Here is a 7610-nt window from a genome sequence, read left to right on the forward strand (position 1 = left end):
GGCAATTTATCTTTTGCTTGCTTCTTCTCTTAACCAAGAGGAAGAGAAGGTAAGCAACTTGGTTTTCTCTTGTTCTTTTACTTAACCATCTTCTCTCCTTTAACTACCATTTCCATTCCCTTTTATTCACTTATTATTCATTACTCTAGTGGTTCCATCCACTAATTTAACTCTATTACTTGTGGGAGGTTCAAGGTTCAATCCTTGACCTCACCACTTCTTATTATATTTTGGTTTCTATTTTTTTTCCTTTTCTCTTATTATTTTTATTTTTATGCTCTAAAGAAAATAACACCCATATACTTATCTTATAATTTTGTGGGTGTTACATCATGCTCCTTAGACATTCAGCCATAACAAGATTAAAGGACCTAGGAAGCCTAGAACCTAAACTACACATGCTCATTATGTTCCTTATGATATATGATATGAAATTGGTTTAGGGTTCACATGCTTTCATGTTGTTGTAACCTAGATTGATGCTTGGCAAGTTTCGGCCATAACAAGGTTAAAGGAACTAGGAAGCTTAGAACATAAACTAAACATGCTCATGATGTTCCTTATGATATATGTTATGAAATTGGTTTAGGGTTCACATGCTTTCATGTTGTTGTAACCTAGGTTGATGCTTGGTAAGTTTCGGCCATAACAAGATTAAAGGACCTAGGAAGCCTAGAACCTAAACTACACATGCTCATTATGTTCCTTATGATATATGATATGAAATTGGTTTAGGGTTCACATGCTTCCATGTTGTTGTAACCTAGATTGATGCTTGGCAAGTTTCGTCCATGACTAGATTAAAGGACCTAGGGAGCTTAGAACCTAAACTAAACATGCTCATCATGTTCCTTATGATATATTATATGAAATTGGTTTAGGGTTCACATGCTTCCATGTTGTTTGTAACCTAGATTTATACCTTGCATGTATCACCCACTTCATGGAGTTAGGGTTAGAAAACCTAATTATGATTTACTATATGTCTCACATGCTATGATATGAATTAGGAGATGATAGTTAAAATATTTCCTTTTCCATGCATTAATTATGTTTTCCCTATGATATGTCATATGCTCATTTATGTATGCCTATGAATCATGCATGATAATGACTCTTATGATGGGCTATATGCTCAAGTATGCATGCTTTAGGATATGACAAGTAAAGGCCTAAGAGTTGCTTCCCTATTAGTTGGGACTAAGAGCACTCTTTATGATATGATAAGTAAATATGGCATGCTACTTTACTTTTTATGTGGCTTGTACCGGACCTTAGTGTCCAAGGGATGGGCTCCTTAGTTCGCCCTAGGTCGACGGACGTAGTACGGACCCAGTATCCCTAGTAGATTCGGGATTAGTTACCCCGTCCTAGGGATTGCGCGCATTTATGTTATGTGATACATAGTCAGACCCTCATGTTGAGATTATATTTAAGTATTCTATGATATTGTTTTAAAAGACATTTTGCACATGACTTGACGCATGTTTTTGAAAGACATCTTGCATAAATCTTTATGATATGATATGATATGATATGACATGATGCTCTTTTATGATATGATCTGACATGATGCTCTTTATGATATGATATGATATGATATGACATGATGCTCTTTTATGATATGATATGACATGATGCTCTTTTATGATATGATATGACATGATGCTCTTTTATGATATGATATGATATGACATAATGCTTTTATAGAGAATGATATGATATGATGTATTATGATGCCCCTTTGCATGATATGATGTTTTGATGATTATGTCTCCATGCTATATGCTTATGTTATTATGCTATGATACATGGTTTTTTTGTGAGTAGCAAAGGATCTTACTAAGCCCGTGTGCTTATAGCTTACTTTCCTTGTACTGCAGATAAAGGTAAAGGATGGTTAAACTAAGGGAGCAGCAGGAGGGCAAGAGATGTGTGTGGTGGTGGCTCGACTAAGGAAAAGATCTACTTATGTTAATTTATGCTTGTTAAGAACTATGCCTATCTTATGTTAATGTTTTGCATGATTACTTGACACTTATGCATGCTTATGTTGGAAATTGATATCATGCCTTTTTAAATTTAAAATTATGCTTAACATGCTCATATGATTATAAATGTTTAGATAATTAGTTATTGGTGTTTAAAAGAAAAGTAAATTAAGAACATACAAGAATATTTAAATAAATACTTCCGCTGCTTTAGAAATAAGTTCTTTTAAGTAATATGCATGTATGTTCCCCTGTAACCCCGCTCCTACCAGAGGGGCGAGCGTTACAGGGAGTGACCATGATGCATGCATGAATATGCATATGATATGTGGTGCATCTTTTGGAGATATATCTGTATTTGTTTATAATTGTTGCATTTGCTTGAGCTATGATTGTTGCATATGGTTGTCATGCTTTATACATGTTCATTTATCATACATGTATATCCTATCAGTTATGTTGCTCAGGTGTTACGAGCAAGTCTGTTGCTGATCCCTAGTGAGTTTATTGACCACTATACCATATGTGTTGGTTCCAGATTAGGTATGTGTATTTACTATATCAGTTATGATTATATGCATCCATTATGTCACTTATGACTTGTGCATTGATTATATCATATATGATCATGTTCTTATTTCCATACTAAGACTGTATATTTTGATTTCTATGTTTTATAAAGACCATGCACTATCTTGTCTATTACCCGCTGAGTCATCCACACTCACCACCCCATTTACCTTTATATTTTTTTTCAGGTAGCAGGTAGATGATTGTGCAATCTCTTGGTGTATCCTATCTATCGGTCCCATGTCACATCAGAGGATAGTCATTATTTTACCTTTGCTTTTCCGGCATGTTTTCCATATGGTTTTTGTTGGAGTGTATACTAAAAGCCTAGCTTTTGTAAACATTTATTTTTGAAATAAAAGAATCACATTAGTCAATATCTGCATTTATTTGTTAAATATAATTATTCAATTAATTTATATAGTAGATATCATGGAGTGTGGTGTCATACTCAGAAGATCATGTTGCCGGTTCTTTATAAATTATAAATAGTTGCTCGCGACTTAGATAGAAAGGAACAAACCATTAGAATAGTTGTAGTGTAATTAAGTATTAGTTTATCTTGACTAATAAATTACACTGATACACTCTAAGTGTATTGAGTAGGACCATTTAGGTAAGTTCTTTTTGTACTGACTTAGTAAAAGAACTAGACCTTAGTTATTATGGAAGTGTGTGCTCTTAATCCTAATATAATAACAAGACATATATTTAATATTTATTTCTTTAATTTATCAATGGGTGAGATTTAGTTTAATAAATCAATAGGCCCGATAAGTTGGGAAATAATATTACTCATAGTGTGTGTTGTTGATTATAGAAGGAACTGTGTCCTAGAGAGTTAGGTTGATGATGTCCCCAAGAGGAGCTCATAAGGATTGTCATGTTAACCCCTGCAGGTGGACTTAGTCCGACATGACGATAAAGTTGAGTGGTACTACTCTTGGAACTAGATATTAATTAAGTGAGTTGTTAGTAACTCATTTGAATTAATGGACATTCGATATCTTAAACACAGGGAGACTAACACACTCATATTAAGAAGGAGCCCAAAATATAATTTGGGATTCGTGCAGTAGTTCAATAATAGTTCTTTAGTGGAATGAATTATTATTGATGAAATTAAGTTATGTGTTCGGGGCGAACACGGGATGCTTAATTTCATCGGGAGATAAAAACCAATTCCTCCTCTCGGTCCCTATCGTAGTCTCTTAATTATAGAGTACTATACCCACCTTCTTATCCATCTTATAGGGGTCGGCCAAGCTAGCTTGGAGTCCAAGCTAGGGCCGGCCAAAGGCATGGTTCATGGGTTCATGAGGTGGCCGGCCCTAGCTTGAACCCAAGCTTAGGTGGATGGCCTTATTAAAATAAAAAGGAAATTTATTTTTAAAATTTTTCTTATGTGGATTCCATGATTTTAAAAGAGAGTTTAAAATTTAAATCTTTCCTTTTATAGCTTTCTACAAAAGATTAAGAAAAGATTTGAAATCTTTCCTTATTTGTAGATTGAAAGGTAGATTTTAATTTTGAGAAAACTTTCCTTTTTTAACCATGTTCATGATTTAAAAGAGAGTTTAAAAATTAAATATTCTCTTTTATTAGTTTCTACAAAAGATTAAGAAAAGATTTGATATCTTTCCTTATTTGTAGATTGAAAGGAGATTTTAATTTTTAGAGATAACTTTCCTTTTTGGAAATCATCCACATGTTTAAAAGAAAGATTTTAATTTATAAAATTTGTAACGACCCAATTTTCCCCATTAGGAGTTCTAAAAGTTCTTAAAAATATTTAGAAATATTTTAGAAATATTCTAGAGATTTTTAGAAATTTTTAGAGTATTTTTATGTAATGTTTGGAGTTAGTTTGGTATTTTTACCAAGAGGAAGAAGTCTTAAAAAAAATGAAAGAAAAGAGAAAAAGTTTATGTTGAAGTCAGGTTTTGAACCCAAGATCTCGGACCCGAATCCGAGTCTTAACTGAACTCAGACAACCAGCTGGTCCACGGCTGTTTTGTTATAATTTAAGGGAATCAAATATGATTAAGTAGTCTTAAGAAACGAAATAAAAATTCCGTTGAAAAAGGAGCCGAGGGCGGCTCGAACCCGAGACCTTCGGGAATTCATCTTTTCAGCGGACCAAGCGCGCCAGCTTGTATTTCATAAACAAAATTATAAGGAATTGGTCTTAAGTCATAACTGAATTAGAAAATGCCTAAGTTATAAGAAGAGATTATTTTCCTACCCCGTGACCTAACTTTACCTTCTCCTCTCCTCGCGTCTCTCTTCTGCGCGCGACGACCGTGCTCGGGCGGAAGGCAAGGAAGGCTAGGGCTTCACTCCGGCGGCCGATTGAGGGAGTTTTCCTAGAGCTCTCCACCTCCTCACGATCCTTTCGTCGAGGAGAGCTTGTGGACACGATGAAGAGCTAGATTGTCGAATTTTCCGCGAGCCCTAGAAGCATTAGAAGCCTTCTTCTCGGCTGTAAGTCCAAGAACGCTAAGTAAGTGCTTCCTCACCTGCAGTAGAATAGCTCCGGTCGAATTGCTGGTTTACTGTCCTATGATTAAATGTATCGTGATTTAGATTCGTTTGGCGTTCTTGCTCCGTTCTGCGATTTCCTGCATAGTCTCGTAGCGGATCTTAGGATGCAAAGATGGAGAACAAGTTCTGTATATTTCCAATATAATCATAGCTCTGTTTGTTTTCTATCAAATGGATAATCTTAACTAACTTCCCTTGTGATGTACCTTCCGGTGATTGGGCTACATGTGTTTTGTGCCCATTGTAAGCGTATCAATGTTGCCAAAAGTTTCCTTCTTTCTCACTTGTTTTTGGTAGGAGAAAAGTTACTCATCTTTTTATTTCATAATCAGACATGGCTTCAGATTAGTTTAGTATTTCAACGGAGTGATTTTATTTAATTGGGATAGCCTCCATAGATAAGATTGCTTTTGTCACAGTGTATTTCTGTTGATTATTTTTCCTGCCTTAAGATAAATTAATGCTTCGTGTCAAGAATGAGATAAGGATCTTGAATCTTGTCCCCATTGTCTGATCTTCTAGCGGCATATATTGATGGTAACCTTGAAACCAAAATGAATCAATGGATCTATGTTTCAATTAACTGATTTTACAAATGTATCTATGCTCAAGAGAAAATGTCAGAAGTAGATGAGTATCGCTGCTTTGTTGGTAGCCTTTCATGGTCAACAACTGATGGAAGTTTGAACGAAGCATTTCAGAAGTTTTGGCCATCTTACTAAGGCCAAGATTGTTCTTGATAAGTTTTCGAGTCGATCTCGTGGGTTTGGCTTTGTCACGTTTGATGCTAAGGATGCATTGCAATTCCCTGAATTGTAGTGTTTTCTTGTAGTGCTCTTCGGATTTTATGTGCAGATTTAGATTTCTAGTTCCTTTGCTATTAGAATAACATGAACAGACTTGGGTTTGGTTTATCTTGAAGCTCGCTGCCATAAGACCAGATTTAGTTGTTTAGATTTGGGAATGAGAGCATGTAACATCCTAGTATTTGATTTTATTCTTTGCTGCCATGTGTAGGAATAGGCCTTTTAACGATCATGCAGTAGAGTGGTTTTGTGCTGTTAGCACTTCCATTGCTTAGTTTGATATAGATCCTTCCTTATTAGTTTTATGCATGCAGATTTCAAGTTTATGTAGCTCCAATGAGTAGGAACAGCTATGTCAGTTCACGTTACAGTTTTGGGTTTCCTTTGCATTATAACAAATCTGAACAACTTTCATTTTAGCATGCTTAAAGATTTCAGAATTGTTTTCCTTTGTTTTAAATCTGTTGTAGCATGTTTGAAGAAGTTAGATATGCTTTCTTTTGATATGTCTCTGATACAGCATGCTTATAGAAGTCAGATTTTCTTTCCTTTGATTTAATTCTGTTGTAGCATGCCTATATTCTTTTTAAGAGTTTAAGAAAAATATAAGAAAGATAAAGAAAATAAAGAAAAAGGCCAAGGCCTTAAGTAGATCCCAAAGTCAAGACTTTAGAAATTTTGGCACACAAGGTGCTAAAGAAAATACCGAGGCATTATATAGAAGTATTAAAAGATAACAAGTATTTTACTTTTATCAGTGACACTGTGCTGGACTCTTAGTTGTCCTTGGGTTGGTCTCCCATAGTCGTCCCTAGGTTTAGATAACCTAGTAGTAACGACCATAGGGTCGCCCAATGGGCCGCCAAATGGGTCGGGTCGTTACAAAAGTAACAGCGCAGTTGCCGGGCCCAATAGAAGTTGATTATTATTTTGAAGTATTATAAGTATAAGTTTTTGAATAAGTAAAATGAGTTTTACATAAACATAAAGTATTAGAGATTAAGTTAGAACAAATGGAATAAGTTTCATATAGTTCTAAAAATCAGTAAGTTTAGTTCTTTATTCTACCATGTTTATCTAGTGGATGAGTAGTTTTCATGTTTACCTATTAGATGAGTAGCATGATTATCTATTAGAATTACATGAGTAGATTCCTTAGCTTTTCTTCGCTATTAGTTTGACATGTGTAGTTATGTTTATGCTTTATTTCTTTTTAGAGCATATAGTTTCTAGTTCTTTTCGTATACATGCACATTCGTGATTTTGTGAGTTAGATAGCGCTTACTAAGCAAATTTTGCTTATAGACTGCACTTCCTTTTACTGCAGATAAAGGAAAAGAAAAGTTATAGCAAGGAAGGCGACAAGGTGGCGCGGATGGTGTGTGATGCCAGGACTATGGAAGCCTTGGGACTTAGTTTAAGAATTTATTAAGATTGTCATTTATTAAGAATGTATTAGATGAGTCATTTTAGTCTTCCGCTGTTAGTTAATTGTATGTTTTTATTTTGTTTCCACTATTTATTACTTGCATGATTTGATTTCATTAAACTGCGTGGTGATGTTATTCCTTTTGTGTGTTTGATATGTGTTCCAACCGCCTGTGGCTGTGTATATTATGTTATGTATGTCAGTTTAAGGTCATCGGTACAGGGGAGACTCTGTCAAAATTTTTCGGTAGGGTTTCCATGTGATTTTTAA

The sequence above is a fragment of the Zingiber officinale genome, chromosome 1A, assembly GCF_018446385.1.
Source record: "Zingiber officinale cultivar Zhangliang chromosome 1A, Zo_v1.1, whole genome shotgun sequence".
NCBI lineage: Eukaryota > Viridiplantae > Streptophyta > Magnoliopsida > Zingiberales > Zingiberaceae > Zingiber > Zingiber officinale.